Genomic DNA, 26722 nt, shown 5'->3' on the forward strand with positions numbered 1-26722 from the left:
TCTCACACTTGGGTTTTAATTTTTCCCAAGCATTTTTCACCGTTTTAGAAAATTAATCATTTTGTTAAATGCATCATGCTAACATACATAGTCAATGCTTTAGTAGACGATGTTCAAATGTGTCACAGATATTTATTAAAATAAAAATGATCATAAATTAAATCTACTGGTGTTAAGAGTTCATCTGTCAAAATTTTATAGTCACTTCATAAGTAAATTCTATGCGTCTAGATGTCATGGTTTAAAGAAATGTTTTCTTTATCAAATCTTGAATTCATCCCAGGCTTATGACACCAATTTGATGTTTGTTGTTGTTTTTATTTGGAATGATATTTTATGAGAACATAATATTGAATTTCTCTAGATTTTTATATGTTTATTACATTATTATTTAAGAAACATAATTTTATACAAATCTTTGAACATGGTTGTCACTTTATTTGCAGTTATTTCTTTCAAAGTATAACTACTGACAGCTCTCTGGAACGTATTTAGACATTCCTGCCACTTTCATATAAAGCAATCTATTGCTTTGAAATTGAAAAAAAAAATTCTGCTTCCGACAAGATGAATTTATGTGCTAGCCCTCCCAATATTGAAATTACACAAAATAAATATCTTCATGACTTTTATCACCATCACCTTACACATTCTTTTTTTTTTTCTTCCACTAATAGGAAATGGGGAAAATTCAAGGTCATAAATAAAAGTGAAGTAGTGACACGTTACCAAATATTGTAGAAGTGCTTCAGAGAACCCAAGGGAAATTTTCTAAAATACACTAGAAATTACAGTGATGACAAAACCATATGGCTTAAAATGATCATACTTTTGCCACAAACTAGTTTTATTGTTTAAAAATGTGTTAATTTATAAGAATCATTCTATTTACTTCACGCTCTCCCATTTCTCCAAAATGAAGATTTTCTGTTCCTTTTGCTTACAGCAATGGTTACTGGACTATTCTATCTTATTCAAATGTGTAAAACAAATAGGAATTCATAAATGAGATACACAAGTCATTTTGAGGTGCTATTCTTTTTATTAGTCTGGTTATCCTTTTCAAGGAAGTTAAAACAAAACAAACAAAACAAACAAAACCAGAAATAGCTAGGCATCAAAACAAGAGCTGACAAATTACCATCTCTTATCTGTCTCCACACACCTACAACTTCAGTTATAGGTGAATAAAAGTTCAAATAATATACAAATATATTATGTTTTTGTTATGTTTCATTTTATAATTGCCTTGATTAATATTAGGATCTTTAAATAAAAGAACTAGAAGTATGTATTATCATTTGAAAACTTAAAGTGTAACGAGATCTCTTTAGGTGTCCAGGGCTCTAAGCATTCTCCAACTGAAACAAGCTAATAAACTCAGGATCTCATTCCTCGATGAATCAAGTAAATGTTTAGGTTCTGATTGTTTTTTCCCATTACTTTCTTCTCCCAAATAGTCATATGCTTTTATTAACATTCCAGGGGTTATAAGTATAAAGATAGCAGTTCAAGCATAACTAAACAGTGGCAGTCAAAATAAAGTATCATTATAGAGTTTTAGATCAAATAATATCAATAATATTGCCAGATAATTAAGCATATGCTGGGAACGTAAGCATTGTAGTAATTCTTGAATTTTAGTGAAGGACAGAAATAGCAGTCCTTGTGAAGTGAAAGTTTAAGTGAAACGAAGTTTCCATTTAGACTGAAACAAATGACTCTCTGGAGATTTAACAAAATAAGAAAGTAACTTTGTGTGTCTTTCTGATAAGATAATTAAAGTAATTAAAACTACTAGCTAGTAGCAAATATTTTATTGATTCTTTTTATAAGGAATATTTATGATAATTCGTGATTCATGCACCCAGAAAGGTTTCAGGTTTAAGGGATGTTACAGAACAGACTGCAGACTACACCTCTGATTGGTTCCATAATAGTTAGGAACAAATCACATAGCTTTTTAAATTAAGTGATGTTTCTTATTCACTATTCTTTAAGAGATTAATTGTTTCTCTAACTCTATTTAAAGTACTTCTTTATCCTGTATTGGCAATCATTTCCAAAGCCAAGTGCAAATGTCCATACTTCTACTTAATCTCAAGGGTCTGGTGTTCACATCGCCATTCCTCCTGTTCTGTTTGTTCTTCCTCCTGTCCTAACTGTGAGTTTATGTTATTTCTCATACAGCATTTGATCTAGAAACCTGAAAGCTATTTGATGTGTTTTCCCTCCATATCTATCACAAATAATATAATACGTGGTTTTAAAAATTATATCTCTCAACTGCCTAAAAAGACTAACTCTTCTTTATTTCCATAGTCATTCTCCCTCTTCTGATCACCTCGTTACATTTCTCCCACGACCACAACCAACTTTTGTGACCATCCTGCTCCTTGGATTTGTCCAAACTGCAGATATGGTTATGCCACCCCTGCTGTGGACTGAATGTGTCCGCCGAAATTCGTATGTGAAACTTAATGGCCAATGTGATGGAATTAAGAGGTGGGATCTTTAAAAGGTGATTCAGTCATCAGGGTGGAGCCTGCATGGATAAGATTGGGACTCTTACAAATGAGCTTGAGGGAGTGGGCTTATTTTCTTCTGCTCTTCTACCATGTGAGGGTCCAGCTTTCAATCCTGTTTGCCCTTCCCTCTCTTCTGCCACGTGAGGACAGAGCATTCATTTCTTCTGGAGGATGCAACAAGAAGGCATCATCTTGGAAGCAGGGAATAGCCCTCATCAGACACTGAACTTGCTGGAGCCTTGATCTTGGACTTCGCATTCTCCAGAACTGTGAGCAATAAACTTTTAGTGTTTATAAACTACCCAGTCTCAGGTATTTTGTTATAGCAGCTCAGACTAAGACAGACTAAGACAATATACAATGTCTTAGTTTAATACTTTAAAACTTTCATGAATAAACAATAGTAAATAAATGAATACAATTATTTAAATTATGAGATTGTTCATTGTCTCATTGTCTAGTCCTTATCTGTATCTCTGTCTCTCTCCACATTCCCAAGTCGACCTTGTGATTTTTGCATAATTGTGTTATACATAATTGTATACCCAGATGTCCCTCAGTTTCATATATAGGTTTACAAAATAGACATTTTATCTTGCTCTTCTCTTTCCTTTTTATTTGACACTTTTCTTATCTATTATTGGTTTAGATATTCCTAGTGGCCTAAAGATGTAATTTTATTGCAAACATCTGAACAACTCAATATATTCTTCACACTCCTTGCTTTAAAGCTTTAGTATTTACACAGTTGGGGCTATATCTATATAGAAATACTTATCAGTAAAGTAAACCTTTTTTCCCTGATGTTTCATCTTAACGGTAAAAGCATCCTCCTGTTGTCATGATGCTCTTCATCTTAGTATAAGGATTCTGTTAACTCTAAGCAGCATGTTTAAAGTAGGTTAGTTCAAAGTTGTGAAATGGTTGCACATTTTCAGTAGGTCTAAAAATCAAGTTCCACATTGAATTGTTTTAAAGCACTATGGCAAACATTAAAGTGTTTAATTCATTATTGAAACACTTTCATTACACCAACAACAGTTTAACATCCTGCAGTGGTAATTCTAAATGAAAAATTAAGTATATATTTGTGTTAGCTTAGGTGGTTTATACATTCGATGATACAATCTTGTTATACAGGATATTGCTCTTCAGAGAGAGAGGCATAGTGATTCATTTAAATGCATCAAATCAATACAGAATATTTTTAGACTAATTTTGTTTAATTGATTGAAGATTTTTCAGAATATTTTATTCCCATGGAACTTTAGTATAACCATGTCAGCACAAATCATGAAAAGAATACAGGAATACAGTAAATAGTTCCTATTCATTTTAATTTTGAAAGATCTAAACTTCAGGGGAAAAATCCTTAAAACTACAATAAATAATCAATTAAATGTAGGTAATACCAGTAATACTGGAAATGAAATTGTATTCCGATTCTTGTTTTGTGTGTAATAAATTAAAGAAAAAATAAAGTTCGTGTGTGTCATTTTAATATATGAATTTTTAATGTGTAAGGTTTTAAAAGTTAGTTTAAATTGAATATTCTCTCTCCTGTATTTATGCTCAAAATATTTCCATGCTTTTTGATTTTTTTAAATCATGCAGCACATATAAAGCTTAGTTGAAATGGTGAATTAAGAAATATTTTACTTGGACATGTAAAACGTCCTAAAAGTTATACCTGCTTATATCAATGTAACCTATGCTCATAGTCTGATTGATTGTATATTGATAATAATTGATAATAATTGCTTTTTCGCAGCTCTTTACTTATTAGGTATTTTATATATCTTAATTTAATTAATTTAAATTTGCAGGGAGGGAAATTTTTCTTCTTGAAGTGGGCCTAATATAAATGTTGTTCTTTAACGTCATCACTTGCCTTGGAGAATAGAATTAAGGATAGTGATATCCTTATCCATACTCTGTTTCTAACAATGGATTCATAGATTAGACTATGGAATAGTTCAGGAGAACTTTTTAATATTCAACTTGTGATCATCTAAACCTGCAATAGGAAAAGGAGATTAAGTTTGTTTATGAGGCCGGGCGCGGTGGCTCAAGCCTGTAATCCCAGCACTTTGGGAGGCCGAGACGGGCGGATCACGAGGTCAGGAGATCGAGACCATCCTGGCTAACACGGTGAAACCCCGTCTCTATTAAGAAATACAAAAAAAAAAAAACTAGCCGGGCGAGGTGGCGGGCGCCTGTAGTCCCAGCTACTCGGGAGGCTGAGGCCGGAGAATGACGTGAACCCGGGAGGCGGAGCTTGCAGTGAGCTGAGATCCGGCCACTGCACTCCAGCCTGGGCGACAGAGCGAGACTCCGTCTCAAAAAAAAAAAAAAAAAAAAAAAAAAAGTTTGTTTATGAAACATGTGCCATGACAATCACAAAAATATCAACTTCATATTGCAGTTCTATTTTTTCTTTCTTAGTGTAAAAAGCAGTTTCCCTGACTAAGATGAAGCAACCGAGCCACCACTATTTTGTTCCTACCACTAATAGCTGAGCTGTAATGCTAAATAGACAAGAGAGTGGCCAGTGAAACACATTTTCTGCTTTTAATGCCAGGGACTGATATAGCAAAAATTGAAGACATGTTCCTCTAAGTAACTATTTTGAATATATATATATATATATATATATATATATATATACACACACACATACACACACACTATTTTTTTTTTTCCCCAAGAGATTCATTAAGGCTTCTTTGTACCTGTTTACCTTTCCTTGGAACAAGAATTGTTGATTGTGATGTACAGATAACCTGTCTAGTAGAGTAGTGGCTATTTATGTGTGCCTATTTTAATTTAAGTACAATTTAATTCTGTTCCTTGATCTCACTAGTTACATTTCAAGTTATCACTAGCCACATGTGACTGTTGACTAGTGACACTTCTGTTAGTGCCAAAACTTGTAGCAGACAACCTTCTCCAGAGAAAGCATTCACATCTCATCCACTTAGGGAAATTACACCAATGACTTGGGGTATAGCCCGTATAGCTATAGGTATAAATAATTAGGCCCATATAGCTACTAATTAGTGTGCTAATGGATCATACATGCCTAAAAATATATTTTATACTTACAGTTGTTCATTTTTATTTATGATTTTAAATTTCCAGAGCACAAAACATATGCTTACTGTGAAAAACAGGCACACAAAAAATCAAATGAAATAATGAAGAGTGGAGGAATTTAAAGTGTGAAAGATCTCAGTGTCATCAACGAGATCTCCACTCCTCAGATGAAAGTTTTGCTAAAAGTTTGGCACTAATCATTTCAGACCTTCATTCATCCATCCAGCATGCATCTATCATATTATAAATAAAGATCAAATAATATGTGCATTTTCCCCCATGTAGATTTGTCTGGGAAGTCAAAAAATATTTCAGAAAAGTTTTGACCTTAGAAAATGAATTAGAAAAATCTCAAATTTTATGCTACCATTTTAAAATAGTTTTGTCTATGCATCCCAAATAACAAGACTGAGTGGGTCGGGTGAAGTGGCTCATACCTGTAATCCTAGCACTTTGGGAGGCCAAGGCGAGTGGATCACCTGAGGTCAAGAGTTTGGTACCAGCCTGGCCAACATAGTGAAACCCCATCTCTACTAAAAATATAACAATTAGCTGGGGGTGGGGGCCCATGCCTGTAATCCCAGCTATTTGGGAGGCTGAGGCAGGAGAATCGCTTGAACCTGGGCGGCAGAGGTTGCAGTGAGTCGAGATCACCCCACTGCACTCCAGCCTGGGCAACAGAGCAAGACTTTGTCTTAGCAACAACAACAGCAACCAAAAAACAAAGAACAAACAAAAATCAAAAAACAAAAGACAGAGTGCCCCTACACTGAACACTGATTGACGATTCCATAAGCCACTGGCAAAATTCTCCACTTTTTGCCCAGAATATGCAAATTATTGGACCAACTTGTCAAGCTATCAACTCAACAGTGCACTAGTGAAAACAAACATATTTTCAAATTGTAAAAAACCATCTTATCATTGCCTTATCTATTATTGGGAAAGATATTTATTACTACCATATCCTTAAGCTTTAAACAAGGACAATAGTGAGATAGTAAATTGTGCTTCAGATTGAGAACTACAGATTCTTCATGGAAGAGTTTATCTGTCGGGTATATTCGGTGTCCGCCTTTTGCCATTCAATAGCCATAAGGAAGGATATTATAAAAAATAAATAAATCTTGGGGTGGGGGCTTTTAGGTGAAAGTCTAAAGTAATTTCTTTCAAGCTGTAGTGTTCTTATATTCTCCATCACTTTCTAATTTTTTAATATCATATTTCATATGTAGTTAGAGCCACAGATTATACAGGAAGCTGTTCAAATATCTATGTATGAGGCTATTCATGTAATAAAGAATTACATCTTCATATCTGCTTTCTTACATTTCAAAATTCCATCTCTCAGAAGTATATCCTGAGTCTAATTAAATTGTAAATTTAAAATCCCCAATGAATTAAGAATCTTCCCAACCAAGCTACAGATTTTATGAGTTTTGAAATGAACATATTTTCAATTAGAGTGGATAATATGTGCTTTTTTTTTCCTACTGGCAAATAGCCAAAACATATGCATTTCTCATTATACATACATGACTCATGGAGAAGAAAGCAAATTTAATGGAACTGATGCCTTTATAATGGCTGTGCAGGTCCCATAGGATGCTCCTGTCGTGTAAGCAAGTGGGTGAATGAGTGACTAGATGAGAATTTTGGGTTCACATAGCACTGCTCAATTTGGGACTGTCAATGTTTATAATTAAATAGAGAAATATCTAAATCCATACACAAAACATTGAAGGGATAATAAAAAACCACTGATGATAAGGGTATGAAGAAATTAGGAAACACTCTTACACTTCTGATGGGAATTTCAACCAGTACTCTTAATTAGACCAAGGGTAAAATAATATAACAAAATGTCAACATAAATACTAGAAATACTCTTTAACTCAAAAATATCTCCTCCAGGAATATATTTGATAATATGCTAACACAAGTATAAAAAGACACTATTATAATATTTTCTGTAAGAGCAAAATCCCATAAACAACCTGACAGCTACCATAGTGCACAGTTACTAGAAAATTAAAACCTAGGTGTGTGAAATAGTTTTTAACTAGACCTTCACAGCAGTATCAACCAATGTGAAAATGCTTTAATACATAGACCAAATGCTTACATTAACATGCCATATAAGCATTTTAAATGATGTCTATATTGTGCTTATTTTATGAGATCACCAAAATAGGTTACTTTATAAAGAAAAAAAAAGGTAAAGAATAGCATTTCCATTTTAATTAAACAAAATGGTGCAGATGCATTAAATGTGTATATGTGTAGGATATATATATGTATATATATATTTTATATATATACTGTAAGTTTACTGTAGAAACAACTTCTTAGTTAACCATATAGGTGGGAGGACAGTTTGTGGGTAGGATAAATAATATTTTTACTGTTTGATATTTTTATCAAATACATTCATTATTTTATAATGAAATTATTTTGTAATAAAAAACGGATTCCAGAAGAGTCAACTTTCTCATCAGCTTTACTGATGCTCCAGACTGTACGAACTAAGTATCTCATATCATTCGGTATTAGGACATGAGGGCAACTGATAACTTTCTCATTCCATATCCCTCACTTTTCCTCCGTGGCTTAGCACAATGACATTCTACGGAGCATCAGTACATGGGAGTAAGGTGGCTAATAAAAATATTTGCTTAATGGCCATAGTTCCTGGAAAGTTAAGACCAGATTCTACAGATTTGTATTTAATTATAGTTCCCATTAAAATCACCTGTAGAATATTTTAAAACTAGATATTTGTTGGCCTCATGTTTTGAAACTTGGATTCAGGATGCCTGGGTGAAGCTGGGGTGTCTGTATATTGAAGACCCATTGCTAACTCTAACATACAGTCCCAGTTTCTAGAGTGGGTAAAATACAGCGTCAACATTTTTCAGACTATATGCATAAATGTTACTCTTCAACATAATGTTAAATATTACTCTTTAACATAAATGTTACATCAAAAAAATGACAAAAGAGTAATTTAATCTCATCTTGTCTGAACACTTAAAAATCCAGAGAGAGAAAGAGATAAATTTGAAGGTATGCTGATGTGTAGCAGTGCCAAAGGTTACAATTTTCTGTTTCTCTCTGCTTGCCACTCCTGATTCTGTTCTGGAGGCCACTGTGCTATGCGAGAGAAAAATCCCATTTTTCCCTAGCCATCAGTCATGCAAGATCCCCCGCCATATACTTCCAGGAAGGTAGCACCTTAAATGGTAGCAGGATCTCAGTTAACCACATAATATTCATACCGATACTTTTAGTATAAAGAGAATTCAATTTCTGTAATTTCCAAGTTGTACCTCAGAAACAATGAAACTTTTGAAAGTTTTACATTAGCCTTGTAATAAATTCAAAGTATTTATAATGAGATTTGCTTCTGGCTGTGAATTGGCCAATGATAGAAGATCATATAACAGTAGAGGGAAGACAGGATGTGGATCATCTTCCAATTTGATGAAGGTACATCACAGATAAAAAGAAAGGCAGACATTTGGTGCGGTCACCTACGGACACTTATTGTCATGGGAAATGGTCCCAAATGGGCAGCAGACTCCATCATGGTAGAATTTTTGAAGGAATTCCTCACTAATACAGGGTTAGGAGCATCCTAGATATTCCAGAATTCAGAAGTCTTTCTGCTTAGCAAGAGTATAAAGGAAACTTCTCTGCATTTAAGTAGATGGTTATAAATGAATAAATCTTTTTAAAAAGCAAGTGAGTCGAGGAACAAAGTTAATCATTACATAAGGGGATAACACTTTGTAGTGCATCATACTGAGCATTTCCAAAAATGCTTAGTATAACAATTTCATTTCATTATGAATTTTTTTCCTCATTTGTATATAGCCCTCTAGGTCTATCTTGTGGTACATTGTTTACTTATGGAAAATAATATACAATAAAATGTATTTATTAGAAAGAACTTACTAGTAGTGCCCCAAAGACTCTTTAGTTTAGCATTTTACTGTTTAATTTAAAATATATTTAATTATAGTATTATATTTTTGTGATTCTCAATATACCTAATATTTTCACATTTATTATTTAATCCTCAAACGTACCTCATGAACTAAGTATTCTTATCACTTCTGTTTTACAGATGAGTGCAGCTCAAGTAAGTCAGCTAACTTACTCAAAACCATATAATAGCAACTGGCATAAACATCTTTTTCCCCAGCACAGAATTTCTGCCTCCCATTGGTGATAATGAATAATAGTATTTGATTTTCTGAGAGTCTATGAATAGAATGTAATTTTTATTGCTTGTAGAAGCTTTCTGGCCTTGGTATTTCATTCAATCAAAGTTTAATAATGTGACCTCCTTGAGGTATACTGTTAGAAAATAAAATTAATTAGTAGGAGCCCAATGGTGCAGATAACATAACTACTGAAACAGCTGGTTCTCCCTTAGGACATGGACTCTACAAAGGGATAATTTTGAACTATAGACTTTTTTCTAGTGGGAAAATAATTCGTATTATTTTAATAGACCACTGCACAAGATATTTAACTTTAAATATGTCCTTTAAAGGTTAAATTAATGTTAAGATGGTTTTCTAAACTAATACACCAGATGAATCCTCAAGACTGGGAACAGCTGTCTGTTCTTTTACATCACACTTCCAACAGCTCTCTCTAAGATGTGCTGGCAAGAAACAGGAAGTTTGTTTCAGCCAAATTTCCACATTTCAGAGTCTTGCTGATGAGAATAGGAAAAAGAGTGTCTCAACAAGTGTGGGCGGGTGATCAAACCACATGTATATAGTACATCACATACTCACACTTCCCTAATTCCAGAGAAGGACTATTTTTATGTCTACTTTTTGTGTTTCAGATAAATATCAACTCTTTCAGAAGCTAGTGCTTCAAGATGGAAACAAGTTTACTAAACAGTGAGTTGTGATTTGAAAATTCAGCAGTCACATTAAAAACTTTTCTGAGCTCATCTGGTTTTTAGAACTACAGGCAAATCAGAAAGAAAAAACTACATATGTTTTAATGTAAGGGCTTAAACATTTTATGCACATCAAACATTTGTCAGAATATTTTGCAAGTTCTAAAATGTCTTAGTTCAACAATGAGCTCTAAAAATGATAATCATAATATACAGATAAAAATGTGTCTTGCATATTTAATGTATCTTTTAAATTTGATAGAATTACAAATGATTTAATTATATTATACTTTATCATTAGCTTGTGTACTCTAAAGGAATATTAATATCTTTTCTCAGTTCAAATTTTGATAAATACAATGTTCACAATGTTTTTGCAAACTTAGGAAACATGTGAAGTACTTTTACCTGTTACGGTTTCCTACAAGCTACTCCTTATCCCTGACAAAATTTGTTTTCTTTATAACCATATGTTGTTTTTGCATGTATTATTTGCTTGACAATGATTTATTTTTAAAATGATGGTTCAAGAAAGAAAAACACATTGCAGTCACAAGTCATGTAAGAACAGGGATATATTCTGAGAAATACATGGCGGTTTTGTCACCATGTAAACATCATAGAGTGTACTTAAAAAACTGAGACAGTACAATCTTCTATGTACCTAGACTATATGGTAGACTCTATTGCTCCTAGGCTGCAAACCTGTACAGCATGTTACTGTACTGAATACTGCAGGCAATTGTAATACCATGGTAAGTACTGTGTATGTAAACATATCTAAACATAGAAAAAGTAAAGTAAAATAAGGATTATAAAATGGTATATAGAATACTTACTATAAATGGAGCTTGAAGGTTTGGAAATTGCTCTGGCTGAGGCAGTGAGTGAGTGGTGAGTGAATGTGAAGACCTAGGATTAGTGTACACTACTGTGGACTTAATATACACTATGCACTTAGGCTGCACTAAATTTAATACTGGCATATCTTGTTTCATTGTGCTTCACTTACTGTGCTTCGCAGATGTGTCTTTTAACAAATTAAAGGTTGTAGGCATCCCTTTATCAAACAAGTCTATCACTGCCATTTTTCCAACAGCACGCACTCACTTCATGTCTTTCTGCCACATTTTGGTAATACTCATAACATTTCAAATATTTTCATTGTTTTTAAATGTGTAATGGTGTCTGTGTTTAGTGATCTTTGATGTTACTATTGTAATTGTTTTGGGGCATCACAACCTCTGCCCATAAAATACAGTGAACTCAACTGATAAATGTGCATGTGTTCTGACTGTTCCACCAACAGCCTGTTCCCTCATCTCTCTCCCTTTCCTCAGGCCACCCTATCCCAAGAAACACAACCATCTTGAATTTAGGCCAATTAATAACCCTACAATGGCCCTTTAAGTTTTCAAGTGAAAGGAAGAGTCACACATCTCCTACTTAAAATCAAAACCTAAAAATGATTAAGCTTAGTGAGGAAGGCTCAACGAAAACTCAGATAAGCTGAAAGCTATTACCCTTGTGCCAGTCAGTTAGCTTGGAAAGTTCTTGAAGAAAATTAAAAATTCTATTCCAATGAACACACAAATGATAAGACAGTGATCAGCATTATTGCTGAGATGAAGAAAGTTTTAGTGGTCTGGATACAGCAAACCAGCCACAACATTCCCTTAAGACAGAGCCTAATCCTGAAAAAGGCCCTAACTCTCTGTGATTTTTTAAGACTTAGAGGAGTGAGAAAGATGCAGAGGAAAAATGTGAAGCTAGTAGAGCTTAGACCATGAGGTCAAAGGAAATAAGCTGTTTCCATAACATAAATGTGGCAAGTGACACAGCAAGTTCTGATATAGAAGCTGCAGCAAATTATTTAGAAGATCTAGCTGAGATCATTGGCGAAAGTGGCTGCGCTAAACAACCTATTTTCAATGTAGACAAAACAGACTTCTACTGGGGAAAGGTGGAATCTATAATTTCTTTTTCTTTCTTTCTTTCTTTCTTATTTATTTATTTATTTATTTATTTATTTATTTATTTATTTTTGAGATGGAGTCTTGCTTTGTTGTCCAGGCTGGAGTGCAATGGTGTGATGTTGGCTCACCACAACCTCTGCCTCCTGGATTCAAGTGATTCTCCTGCCTCAGCCTCTTGAGTAGCTGGGATTACAGGCGTGCACCACCATGCCCAGCTAATTTTTATATTTTTCGTAAAGAGGAGGTCTCACCATGTTGATCAGGCTGGTCTCGAACTCCTGACCTCAAGTGATCTACCCTCCTCAGCCTCCCAAAGTGCTGGGATTACAAGTGTTAGCCACCATGCCCAGCCGCCATCTAGGACATCGATAGCTAGAGAGGAGAAGTCAACCCCCAGCTTTAAAAGGACAGGCTGACTTGCTAGGGCCTAAAGAATTGCTGTTGATAAGCCATTGTAATTTAACTTGTTCTTATAAATACAAACTTTTTTTTTTCTTGTTTATTGTCTTGATGTTCCCTTTTGTTTTAATAATTTCCAGAAACCAGAGTACAATGTGTTGGAATATGTTTAAAACATACTTATTTTTCTTAATCTATCATATTCAAATCAATTGAATTATTAATGCTTAAATTTCTTTGAAAGATGTACTTTATATTTGGCTTTTCTTCTCATTTTTTTAATCCACTATAGGTCTTCACTCGTGCTACTAATAATTAGAGCACATATTGACTGTTAGAGACTGATTTAATTCTAGCATATATTATATATGGACAACACAACATTTAGACTTTAGACATCAAATCAGTTTTTCACAAAATGTTAATAAAAAACAGTTATCGTGCAGATAAATGTTCCAAGATGCACCAACCAATACCAGTGATATAAGTGCTTTTTTTCTTCTTCTTCTTCTTTTTTTTTTTTTTTTTTTTTGAGACCGAATCTCACTCTGTTGCCTGGGCTGGAGTGCAGTGGCATGATCTCAGTTCACTGCAACCTCTGCCTCCCGAGTTCAAGCAATTCTCCTGCCTCAGCCTCCCGAGTAGCCGGGACTACAGGCACATGCTACCATGCCCAGCTAATTTTTTGTATTTTAGTAGAGACAGAGTCTCACTGTTCTGCCCAGGCTGGTCTTGAACTCCTGAGCTCAGGCAATCCACCCATCTCAGCCTCCCAAAGTGCTAGGATTACAAGAGCGAGCCACCGCTGCCGGCCCACAATCATTTCTTATTCTGGTAAACGGAGACTACTATGTATGTGTGTTAAACTACCTTCCATTTCACTCTACATTAATTTGGTGATCCCTTGAATACTATTGTTTTTTCTTCCTGTTTTTCTTCAGGATGGTCATTCTGAGTGAAATATAACAGGAGATCCATGAGTACTTAGCATTAAAATTTCTACTATTGTAAAAATATTGTAGAGGTGTACAATTTAATCTATGTCCACTTATGTCCATCCTATTACACCAGTCACAAGACAGTCTTTAAAATGTAATTTTGGTGCCAGGAATCTGCAGGTATAAAATGTGTATTCTTCCATCAGCATAACTCTAGTCACAGTGAAGAGTCATAAAGAAAAATTACATTCAAAGGTAACCAAGAAATGTCAATTTAGCCAATCATCTTATATCACTTAATATGAAAGATACTAAGTAGCAAAATTGTCAAATTTAATTTTCACCTTCTGTTTCTTACCACTTTTTGGTGGAGTTGCTAATAAGCAGTGAAAAGGATAAATGGTAGGCATATGTAGACAGAAGAAGGCAAAATGAAATATTTCGCAGCTGTAATTATTAGCCTGTGAATAAGTGACTGAAATGGTGGCTGAAATTGCAATCAAGAATATGTTAATGACATCTGCATACAAGTGATCTGTGTTTGCATGAAATAATATTTTAACAACATTTTTTTCAGTGAGCTATTTATTGACCCTAAGACTTTTTTCTCCCATATCTCATTTTACACACACAGCACAACACTCATGGACACATACACATACATACACACACACACACAAATGCATATGGGCATAGGGATCAGTAGCTTTTCTGACTCATGAGTATCCCTAATAAAGTACAAAAATATATGAAAGGACAATGATTATTCCCTATATGGGGTGAAAATTTTATGAGCATCATTCTCTTAGGTGCTAAGCTGTGACTCTTAAAAATTAACTCTTTATCTGTTCTAGCTAGAATAATGAATAAAATATGACCCTTATAAGCCTAGAGAATGGGTTCAAGCATATTTCTCTTATAATTTAGTAATAAGGTCATAGCTTATGAGATCTTTTCACTAGGTTCCTCAAAACATTACAACAATTGCTCTGCCTCTGTGTAACAGTTGATTCTTCCTGGGAGACTGATAAGAATAACAAGTGGCAGAGATCCATTAAAAATATACTCTCTACAACTACATATGTGCTAGTATTTTACATGCATAGGAACGTGTTGGTCCAAGAAAAAAATAAAGGCAAAGTAGGCAGTTTTGATTTCACCGCCATTATAAGTCTAATTTTCTCCATATTTTTTATATTATAGTAGTTGTTTATCTATGTTTTATAAATTGAAAAAGTAAACACATGCACACACATACACATATGTATAACTATTTTGACCATTATTTTGTAGACTTATTTTTAAGAAGCTGTATCTACCATCCACTGTGTTTCTTCTTTCATACTTTCTTATTATAAAGTCTCATAATTCTACGCCCGTATCTATCCCCAACAATGCACTGTGTGCTTTATGAAAGCAGGGAATGTCTTATGCATCTTATCTTCAACTACTAATATGTTGTCTATTATATACCAATTAAATAGCATCTGGTATTATACTAAATAACTATACAAATATATTGCATAAAATTATTATAATAAACATATAAACACATAATAAACATATAAAACAAAATTGAGTTTAACAAATAAAAACACATTGATTTTCTGATCTTTTACATATGGTAGAATCAGGTAAACACAGTCTGGTAATCAATATATTTTATTCCAGAATCATAGCTTATGAATTGGTTTCTATAAATATAAAGTCAGCTTTGTGCTGTTTATCCACAATATCTTCAAGTGAAACACAATGTTATTTAAAATTCATGAAGCACCTATTAATTTGCTGTTTCCAACATACTAGCATACTAGTGAGTAATCTTCTTCCTTTCTCCCTTTCTCCCTCCCTTCTCCCTCCCTTCTCCCTCCCTTCTCCCTTCCCTTCTCCCTTCCCTTCTCTCTTCCCTTCTCCCCTTCTCCCTTCCTTCCCTTCCCTTCCCCCTTCCTTCCTTCCTTCCTTCCTTCCTTCCTTCCTTCCTTCCTTCCTTCCTTCCTTCCTTCCTTCCTTCCTTCCTTCCTTCCTTCCTTCCTTCCTTCTTTCTTCTGTTTTTATTGTGGTAAGAACACTTCACTTGAGATCTACCCTCGCAACAAATTTAAGTATAGGCAAAATTTTTAAGAATAATTCCTATAATTTAGTCATCCTTATATGAGGTAACTAAAATGGTCACCTCTGTAGACACGGAAAATAAAATAGTTGTTGCAAGGGCCTGGGGGATAGAGGAATTGAATATTGCTGTTCATTGGGTAAAATTTTAGTTAGCAGTCTGTGTGTCATAACTCATATGCTTGCAGTGTGAGAGAGAATAGTTTCAAAATGGATGGGGGAAGGAAGAAAATGACCTAAGACACACACACACACACACACACACACACACACACACACGTGTGTATATATATACACACAGATATATATCTGTGTATATATATGTGTGTGTGTGTATATATATATATATATGGATTTCAGTAATAACAATAAATATGGGTAGATTAAACAAACTAAAGGCTAGGTTTGTCAGGATGGATTAAAAATCAAGACCCACCTGTGTAATCTTCAGGAGACACTCTCTAGATTGATTCAAAGATACAAATAGAGTGAAAGTTAAAACAAAATAGAACAAATGTAGCAAATAAATGCAATCTTTCTGAATTGAAAAACTACAAAATCTTGTTGAAATAAATTAAATAAGATCTAAGTAAATGGAAAGATATCCTATGCTCATGGATTGGAGGATTTAATATTGTCAAAATGGCAATACTCCCCAAATTAATCTTTAGATTGAATGCAATCTGTGTCAAAGGTTAATTCCCAAATTTATATGAAAACAAGGCTGACACAGAATAGCCAAAACAGTCTTGAAAAACACTCACCTAGTGAAGGCTCACCATTTCCAATTTCAAAACTTACTGCAAAGCTAAAGTATCCAAGATAGTGTGTGGTTGGCATAAAGACAGAATTACATAAACACTTAGAAGAAAATATTGGAACAAATATTTGTGTATAGAGGTTAAGCACTGCTTTCTTAAATATCGCATCAAAAGCACAAGTGAGGTAACAAAGTAGATAAATTGGATTTTATCAAAACTAACATCAGTTTATGCAAATGGTATCAAGAAGTAGGAGCATGCAAAATAGGAGAAAGTATTTGGAAATCATATATCTGATAAGGCACTTGTATCTAGAATATATAAAGAGTACCTACAATTTCCAGTACATATGCTAATCAATTAAAATGGGCCAAATAATATGAATAGATATTTCTTTAAAGCACATGAAAAAATGCCCAACTGTATTAGCCTCCACAAAAATGCAAATTAAAACCACAACAAGATATTATTTTACATCCACTAGGATTGCTCTAAACTAAAAGGCAGATGGTAAGTGTTCACTAGGATAAAGAGAAATTAGAACACTCATACACTGTAGTGGGAATGTAAAACGTTGCATTGCTTTTGAAAAGTTTGAAAGTTCTTCTATAATTTGATCATACATCTTTCATATGTACTAGCAATTCCTCTCCTAAGCATATGTCTCAGAGAAATAAAAACACACGAACACACAAAAGCTTTTTACATAAATGTTCATAGCAGAGTTATTCATAATAGTCAAAAGTATAAACCACCCCAATTTTTATCCACTGATTTACAAATAAGTAAAAAATGATACATCCACACAGTAAAATAATATTTGGCAAAAAAGAAATAAAATATTGATCCATGCTACAACATGGATTATGTTTAAAAACATGCTACTTAAAAGAAGTCTATGATAAAAGATTACATATTGTGTGATTTCATTTATATGAAATGCCCAGATTAGGCAAATTTATAAAGACAGAAAGTACATTAGTGGTTTCCAGAGCTGTGGGAGTTTAGGAATTCTGAGTGACTGCTAATGAGTATTGGGTTTCTTTTGAAGTAAAAAGTTTAAAATCAATTGTGGTGATAAGTGTAACTCAGAAAAAGTATTGAAAACCATTGAATTGTGCACTTTAAAGGAATGAATTATATAGTATATAAAATATAGCTTAATGAAACTATAAAATTTGTACATGAAAAGTTAAATATATAATGGTACATACAAAAAGTGAAAACAATTATGGATGAAAAAGTACAGAATTGACCTATGAAGCTAAGTATTCTTAGATGTCTGTCTGTTAAATTAGTACTTTGAAGGAAATATGTTACTCATTCAAGACAAGCTTTGCTGGATGTACACAGTACAGCAGTACTGTGTATAGTAAGAAAAAGAAAGATCTACCAAGATGCACAGGCAGGGGCAGTAGATCAAGGACTTTTCTTGAAAGTTTCTTTTAAACCCATATCTTAACTCTTTTTTGTTGAACTTTTGTCCTTACTCCTCTTTGCTATTCTTCAAGGTAATCAGTGTGAAAAAATAGATGGATTTTAGAATTTGCTTCCTTAAATTTCTTTTTGAAAAACTTTACTGACTATTGGCGACTAGGAACTTTGATAAACATAATAAAAACACAGAGTATAAAAATGTAATTTTATGTGATTTAAAAAATGTTGAAATATTTGTGATTTATGAATCTTCAACATTTAAAATCTTCACTCACATTCTATATGATACATTCCTGGGAGCATTGTGGATGTCATACCTATAAAATTAGTTTCTAGCAATCTTTTAATAATTGACTATAGATTTCGTAGTGAATTTGTGATTCAGTTTGCAAACTGGTAAATACCGGTGTGTCCCGCTGATATTTGTATTTTGCTCTCTGGCAGGAAAGCTACTCTGTGAAAATTAAGCATTTATAAAACTTTTCTAGCAATAGGGTTTAATACAGTGAGCTGAAACAGAAATGTATTATATGGTAAACTTCAAGGACTTTTGGAAGTTTTGTTTTAGAAATAAAATCCTTTATAAATAAAAGAATATTTAAAAGCACATGTGCACTTATCAAGGGAAAATATAGTTCATTTATTTACTTCTAGCTTGTGTCGCTGGTCTTCTATGAGTTTTTATGCTACATACACTTTTATTGTTCTCATCAACTCACCACGATCTAATAATAAACTTATCATTAATAATCCCTGCATCTGCATGTCTAGCCCCATAAAATTCAATGAAACAATTTGTTTTTACATAAATTCATTTGTATGTTCTTTTCTTTTTCAAAATAAATCCATGCACAGTAAATGTTACTTTTATTTTCTTCTTCCCATTTAAATCCTTTTCACAGTTTTTCTATTTCTGTTTTCTTTTCTGTTTTGTCCCTTTTGTTCTTTCTGTTTCTTTTCCTTCCTTCCTTTGTTTCCTTCCTTCCTTCCCTTTTTCCTTTCTTTCTTCCTTGCCCCCTTTCTTTCTTCCTTCCCTCCTTTCTTCCTTCCTGTCCTAGATATCTGTGGAACTTTGAGCTTGAGAGAGATAATTTAGCATATCTCATGGAAGCAATTTCTAAGTGGCAAAGTGTTCAAGAGGAGCAGAGCATAAAGTTGGGAAAATTTTCAGCCTGAAAATGAGTTGGAAAGAAAACCCCATTTTCTGGGAAGAAATTCAAGCTGACTGCAGAAATTGGCATAAGTAACAAAGAGGTGAATGTTAATCACCAAGACAATGAGGAAAATGTCTCCAGCACATATCAGAGACCTTCATAGCAGGCCTTCCCATCACAGGCCCAGAGGCCTAGGAGGGAAAAATGGTTTCATGGGCCAGGTTGCCCTGGTCTGTGCCTCCTTGGGACATGGTGCCCTGCATCCCAGCTGCTTAAACCCCAACTGTGGCTACAAGAGGCCAATGTACATCTCAGGCTATGGCTCCAGAGGGTGCAAGCCCCAAGCCTTGGCAGCTTCCACGTGATGTGGAGCCTGTGGGTGCACAGAAGTCAATAACTGAGGTTTGGGAACTTCTGCCTAGATAGCCAAGAATGTCTGGAAATGCCTGGATGTCCAGGCAGATGTTTTTTGTAGGGGCAGAGCCTCATGGAGAACCTCTGCTAGGGCAGTGCAGAAGGAAAATGTGGGATTGGAGCCCCCACACAGAGTCCCCAATAGGACCCTGCCTAGTGGAGCTGTGAGAAGGGGGCCACCATCCTCCAGACCCCAGAATGGTAGGTGCACTGATAGCTTATACCATGTGCCTGGAAAAGTTACCAATACTCAACACCAGCCTGTGAAAGCAGCTGGGAGGGGGGTTGTACCCTTCAAAGGTCCAAGGCTATGGGAGCTGTCCAAGGCTATGGGAGCCACCTCTTGCATCAACATGACCTGATGTGAGACATGGAGTCAAAGGAGATCATTTTGAAACCTTAAGGTCTAATGACTTTCATATTAAATTTCAAATTTGCATGGGTCCTCTAGCTCCTTTGTTTTGGCCAATTTCTCCCATTTGGAATGGGTATATTTACCCAATGCCTGTACCCTCACTGTATCTAGGAAGTAACTAACTTGCTTTTGATGTTACAGGCTCACAGGCAGAGGAGATTTGTCTTGTCTCAGGTAAGACTTTGGACCAGGATATTTGAGTTAATACTGGAATTAGTTAAGATTTTGGGTGACTGTTGGGAAGGCATGATTGTGTTCTGAAATGTAAGGACAAAAGAGACCAGGGATGGTTTGTCTGTGTTCCCATCCAAAATGTTATCTTGAATTGTAATCTGAATTGTAATCCTCACATGTTGGGTGATGGACCTTGGGGGAGGTGATTAGATCATAGGGCAATTTTCCCATGCTGTTCTTATTATACTGAGGGAGTTCTCACAAGATCTGATGGCTTTATAAGCATCTGGCATTTCCCCTGTGGCACTCATTCTATCTCCTGCTGTCTTGTGAAGAGGTGACTTTCCCCATGATTGCAACTTTCCTAATGCCTCCCCAGCCACGCTGAACCATGAATCAATTAAACTTCTTTCTTTATAAATTATCCAGTCTTGGGTATGTCTTTATTATCAGTGTTGTGGGAGGTACCTCATGAAAGGTGATTAGATCATGGGGTTGGTTCCCCCAGGCTGTTCTCATGATAGAGAGTGAGTTCTCTTGCGATCTAATGGTTTTATAAGAAACTTTCCTCCCTTCACTCTGCACTTCTCCTTCCTGTTGCCTGTGACGTAGGTGCCTTCATCCCCTTTGCTTTCATGATTGTAAGTTCCCTGAGGCCTTCCCAGCCATGTGGAACTGTGAGCCAATTAAGCCTCTTTTCTTTATAAGTTACCCAGTCTTGGGTATTTCTTCATAGCAGCATGAGAATGGACTAATACACAACCCCATTAAAAAGTGGGCAAAAGACATAAACATGAACAGACACATCTCAAAAGGAGACACACATGTAGCCAACAATCATATGAAAAAAATGCTCAACATCACTGATCATTAGAGAAATGCCAATTAGAACCACAATGATATACCGTCTCACACCAGTCAGAATGGCTATTATTAAAAAGTCAATAAATAACAAGTGCTAATGAGGCTGTGGCATAAAAGAAATACCTTTAGACTGCTGGTGGGAGTGTAAATTAGTTCAATCATTGTGGAAGACAGTATGGCGATTCCTCTATTACCTAAAGTCAGAAATATCATTCAACCCAGCTATCTCTCTCTGGGAATATACCCAAAAGAACATAAACCATTCTATTATAAAGACACAAGCATATGTATATTTATTGCAGCACTATTCACTATAGCAAAGACATGGAATCAATCCAAATGACTGTCAGTGATAGAATGGATAAAGACAATGTGGTTCATGTACGCCATGGAATACTATGTAGCCATAAAAAAAGAATGAGATCATGTTCGTTGCAGAGGCATGGATGGAGCTGGAGGCCATTATTCTTAGCAAACTGATACAGGAACAGAGAACAGGGTACCACATGTTCTCACCTATAAGCCTGAGCTCAATGATGAGAACACATGGACACATAGAGGAAAACAACACACACTGGGGCCTATTTGAGGATGGAGGGTAGAAGGAGGGAGAGAATATGGAAAAATAACAAACGAACACTAGGCTTAATACCTGGGTCATGAAATAACCTGTACAACAAACCCTCATGACACATTTACCTATGTAACAAACCTGCACATCCTGCAATGTACCCCTGAACCCCTGAACTTAAAATAAAAGTTTAAAAAGTAAAAAAAAAAAAAAAAAAAAGTAATATAAAGATGCTGGGTATCTGGCAAGGGCTTTCTTACTGCATTATAACATGATGGGAGGCATCACATTGTAGAAGAGAAGAAAGGTAAAGAAAGAGGGCAAAAAAGAACCAGCTCTTTTATAATGGCACCAATCCCTCCCATGAAGGAAAAGCTCTCATGGCCTAATCACCTCTTAAAAGTTCCACCTCTTAATATTATTACACTGGTAATCAGATTTTACATGAAGTTTGTAGGAGACGAACATTCAAACCATAACACCTAATTAACCTCTCTGTTTGCACTACCTGCACAATTTCTACTGAACACTTCCCACTAATTCTTCAACTGTTATCATCTATCTTTGAAAAATATATTAATGGATACACATCACAACAACATAAAATTAAAATTATTTTTAGCATTTACATTCTCCATACTTTCACATCTACTACTTGTCAGTCATGTTCATCATTTATCCATAATAATAATCTTCCCTACCAGGTTTCTTTGAAAAACTCACTATCTTATTTATGACTAAGAAATTAATGGCCTTTCTTTAAAGCGTTCTGCTTAGTGAAGCTTTTCCTGGTATTCCCACATTTTTATGACAGTTAATATCAGATTTATCTCTATGAAATGTACATGCTTATCTATATTAGATTATTTTATTTATTCTTAACCACCAAATGTTCCATCTACATTGAAAACCCTTCAAAAATAAGAATAATGCATATTGTCCTATATTCTCTAGAAAAGAGTACATGTATATTAGAGAACCTCAAACACATTGCTGGTCTAATAAATTATTCAAAATGATTTAACTTAGAATTTGCATACTACTTGCACACTTTTATAACAATTTTTATATAACTATTCAAAGACTGCAAATGGAGAACAGAGATAAGCTTTGAAGCTAGATAAACCTGGATACAAATAACACTATTACCACCTATACTTATGTGATGTTGGAATAATTATTGACATCCCAGTTCTTCTTTTTATTCATCTTAAAATGGAGAGAATAATACAAGTTGAGCATCTTAAATCTGAAAATCCAAAACGTTCCAAAATTCAAAACTGCTTTGAGTGCCAGCATGATGCACAAAGGGAATGCTCATTGGAGCATTTTATGTTTTATGTTTTTGAATTTGGCATGCTCAATAGGGGCAAATATTCCAAATATAACGCAATGATTCCAAAATTTGAAAAAAGTTATACATCCAGAATATATCTGTTCCCAAGCATTTCAGACAAGGAATAGTTAACCTATATCAACTTTTACAAGACATTGTGAAGATAAAAGTAAGCAGAAAAATTAGATCACCTGTAAGAGTTTCTAAGTACTCCCTTAAATGATGAAACAAAAATATGTTGTTATTACATTGAGATATATTTACAACATAGAAATGACAAGCTTTTAATATAACAATATCAAATATTACATTAATGAATACGTTGCTAAAATTTTACATTTACAGAAAAACTAATATGAAAAAACTCATGACAGTACTATATTTATTTAACTTGGTGGCTTTCAGTTTTGCAACAGATGAGACCTTATTATTTAGATAAACTGAAATTCTAATTGCTCTATAGCACTTGGAAAGCTCCTCTAAAATGAAGATTAACCCAGAATGACTAAAACTACCTTTGTATAGAATTTGTTTCAGTCAAACTTATATTTACTATATGTATGTGGCTTTGCAGCTATTGCATGCATTGTGCAAAAAGCAATAACTTGCATTGACAGTATCTACAGCGAGTACATCTTTATTCAATTACATCTCACCTCAAGCAATTTTTTTCCTTCCCTGCATCGATTTGATTGTTTTTAACCTTTCATCACTTCTTCCTTTCACTCTTCTCTAATTCGAAAAGGTACATCATGATATCTTTACTCCTTGTTTTGTAACAAATTCTCTTACAACGAAGGTGAATAGATGTTTGAGTTTATAAGAGAAAAATCCGCATTAAACCAGGATGCCACAGCAACAATCCTTTACACATACCCAAGTCATTCGTGGTAAAATTTTAGATTCCTTATATTAATTGAAGATACTTTAATGCTGATGTGAACAAATTTTAAGTCACATTTTTCTGTTCCAAGAAGCAAGTTAACAGACAAAATTTTAAAAAATAATAATTCACAAATCAATGGAACTTGATTTGAATCCTGACTCTGTCAGTCATTTGTTTTGTGATTTGGAACTGTCTGCTTAATTGGTTTACCCTCAGCATCCATAAAAATATGCTAATTTCAGTAGCATATGAGGAATTAAAAAGTTTGTTTTATACCATTGCATTATTTACAAATAATTCTTAAAAGTCATAGAATCTGCTGATTAAAGTAACTTTTTTAGAAATCAAAAGTAAAGCACAAATATTAAATTTGCCTGGGAAGATTATATATGAATGATACATATATAACATAGAATATTATTTATAACAACATTTTAATCAATTTGAATGCAATTTTGATATTTTTAATAAAAACTAAGTAAGGTTTACAAAGCGAAGTAAATTATCACTTATTGGAAAACACATAATAGTGACAAATATGCCAATTTAAAACAGAGAAAACTTTGTACAATGTGAACAGATTTTGTTGTTATGTATACAGGATTTTAAATAAGCTTATTCTAAAAAATCTTCAGCATAGAGTTACAGTAATTAATGTGCACTAAACAAGCAATTTACGCTGGCCCACCATTCACGTTTGACAAATGGTGATGGGTTGCAGTTAGAATAAGCGCAGTTGCTTTAAATTTATCACACATGAGCTTAATGGTTTCTTTATCCTCCTTTATTGGAAATCTATTGTAGCCTATACATAATGGATATAAAGTGTGTTCAGGAAATGTTTTCCAATCATAAGCTTTAAGAAACTGTACTCTAAGGATTTAAATATATTACAATGCAACGTAAACTGAAGTTTAATCATTCCATGGAATAGGAAACTTCCGGAAACAATATGTAACAAGACGTTAATGCTGAGGTAAAATAACAGACACGGTGGTAAATAAATATTTGGTCCTCATTTTCACCAAGCACAAGTTGCAAATAGAACTAGATAAAATGAACAAATACAGATATTTTGCTGAAGGTGTATATGTGAAAAAGGTAACATTGAAGCAATATTAATACAAACACCAAGATATATGCAGTGATATAATTTACAAAGCTGTATTTTAAGTAGAAAGGACAATAATAATGTTTTTTTGGAATTTTAGGCACTGTAGTTATAAAATAGTTTCCTAAGCGTCTAAATACTCAGAGTTATCTTCAATGAACTATGCTAATTGCAGTTGGAAGTTTCCATACAATTATTTAGACCTTATATATGTCTTGTCAAAACATGTTTTCATGTTATTTTTAAGATTCAATTGTGAGTTTTGATTCTTCAAGTAATTGGAAAGATTATAGCTCTATAAATTAAGGATGTAGCCTACTGTCACATTCTAGCTCATTTTAGTGTGTCTTTGGTGTTCCAACAAACTACAGTGAAATTTGTAGTGAAGAAATCCATTGTACTAAAAGCAATGGTAAAAGTGAATTTTATGTACCAGAAAAATGCATTTCAGAAAATAACAAACAAATTCATATCTGGTAAATTGTCAATTTGTGAAGAGAAATGTCCAGGCAGTAAAATTATTTCATGCAAGTCAATTTAAACATAAACAAAATTATTGACTATATTGAAGGACTGTCATGTAGAGGCTAAGTAAAAAGCTACTTTGGGATTAGAAGTGTTTTTGGTGATTACACAAATCACAACAAATTTCTGTCTATAAACTTTTTTCCAAATGCTGAATCACCAAACTGAGTGGTAGTTTTAGATTCCTGAATTTTAAGAGATCATATCATGATCATAAACGTGTTTTGTGCTTTAATGTCTCACCTTTGTCAACCACACAGCAGTCTACCTCCGTCTCTCCAGTCCCTCTGTACCTCATACTTTAGATTCAGAATTATAAAATTTTGAGAGTTCCACAAAATCCTGCTTTGTGCCTGCAGGCTTTTATTCATTCCAGATGCTTATTTTTTAGTTTCTTCAGTCTACTGCATCATGGACACAAATTAAAACCTGATTCAGATTATTATTTATCTTATGTGATTCTTTCCCATCCTCTCTCAAATCATTGAGAACTTAAGTAAATTTGAAGTTGCACACATCTGTTACTGCTCCTATGTATTGACACTTTCAAGTGAAGACCTGATCTCACACTCAGGTATGAAATCTATAGCACACTACAGAGTATTATTTATCTTTGTGTACCCAGTAATTGACAATTAGAAGGTTCTCATGTAATGTTTTGTTAATTTTTAATGGATATATAATGATTGCAAATATTTCTGGCATATGTATTATATTTTGATACATGTAAGCAATGTGTAGTAATCAAATCACGGTAATTGGGATGTATATCACCTCAAACATTTATGATTTCTAGTGCTAAGAACATTTCAAATCTTTCTTCTAGTTATTTTGAAATATACAATAAATTATTGATTAAACTTTTGAAAGGAATTATTACTTATTTCACCCTTTTCTTCAATTATGCTTTCCATTAGTTTGTGGTTATTTTCTATTTCTTTCATTACTTATCATATCTACCTTAATAATATGTAATCTTATTCATGTAATCACATTTAATGATGTTAACACCATAGACAATTAGTGAATTTAGAGTAACAGCAGTAAAGATAAATGTTTGAAATACATAGTTACTGAAAATTCAAAAGGAGTTTTGTTTAAAAT

This window comes from Macaca mulatta, chromosome 12 (assembly GCF_049350105.2).
Source record: "Macaca mulatta isolate MMU2019108-1 chromosome 12, T2T-MMU8v2.0, whole genome shotgun sequence".
NCBI lineage: Eukaryota > Metazoa > Chordata > Mammalia > Primates > Cercopithecidae > Macaca > Macaca mulatta.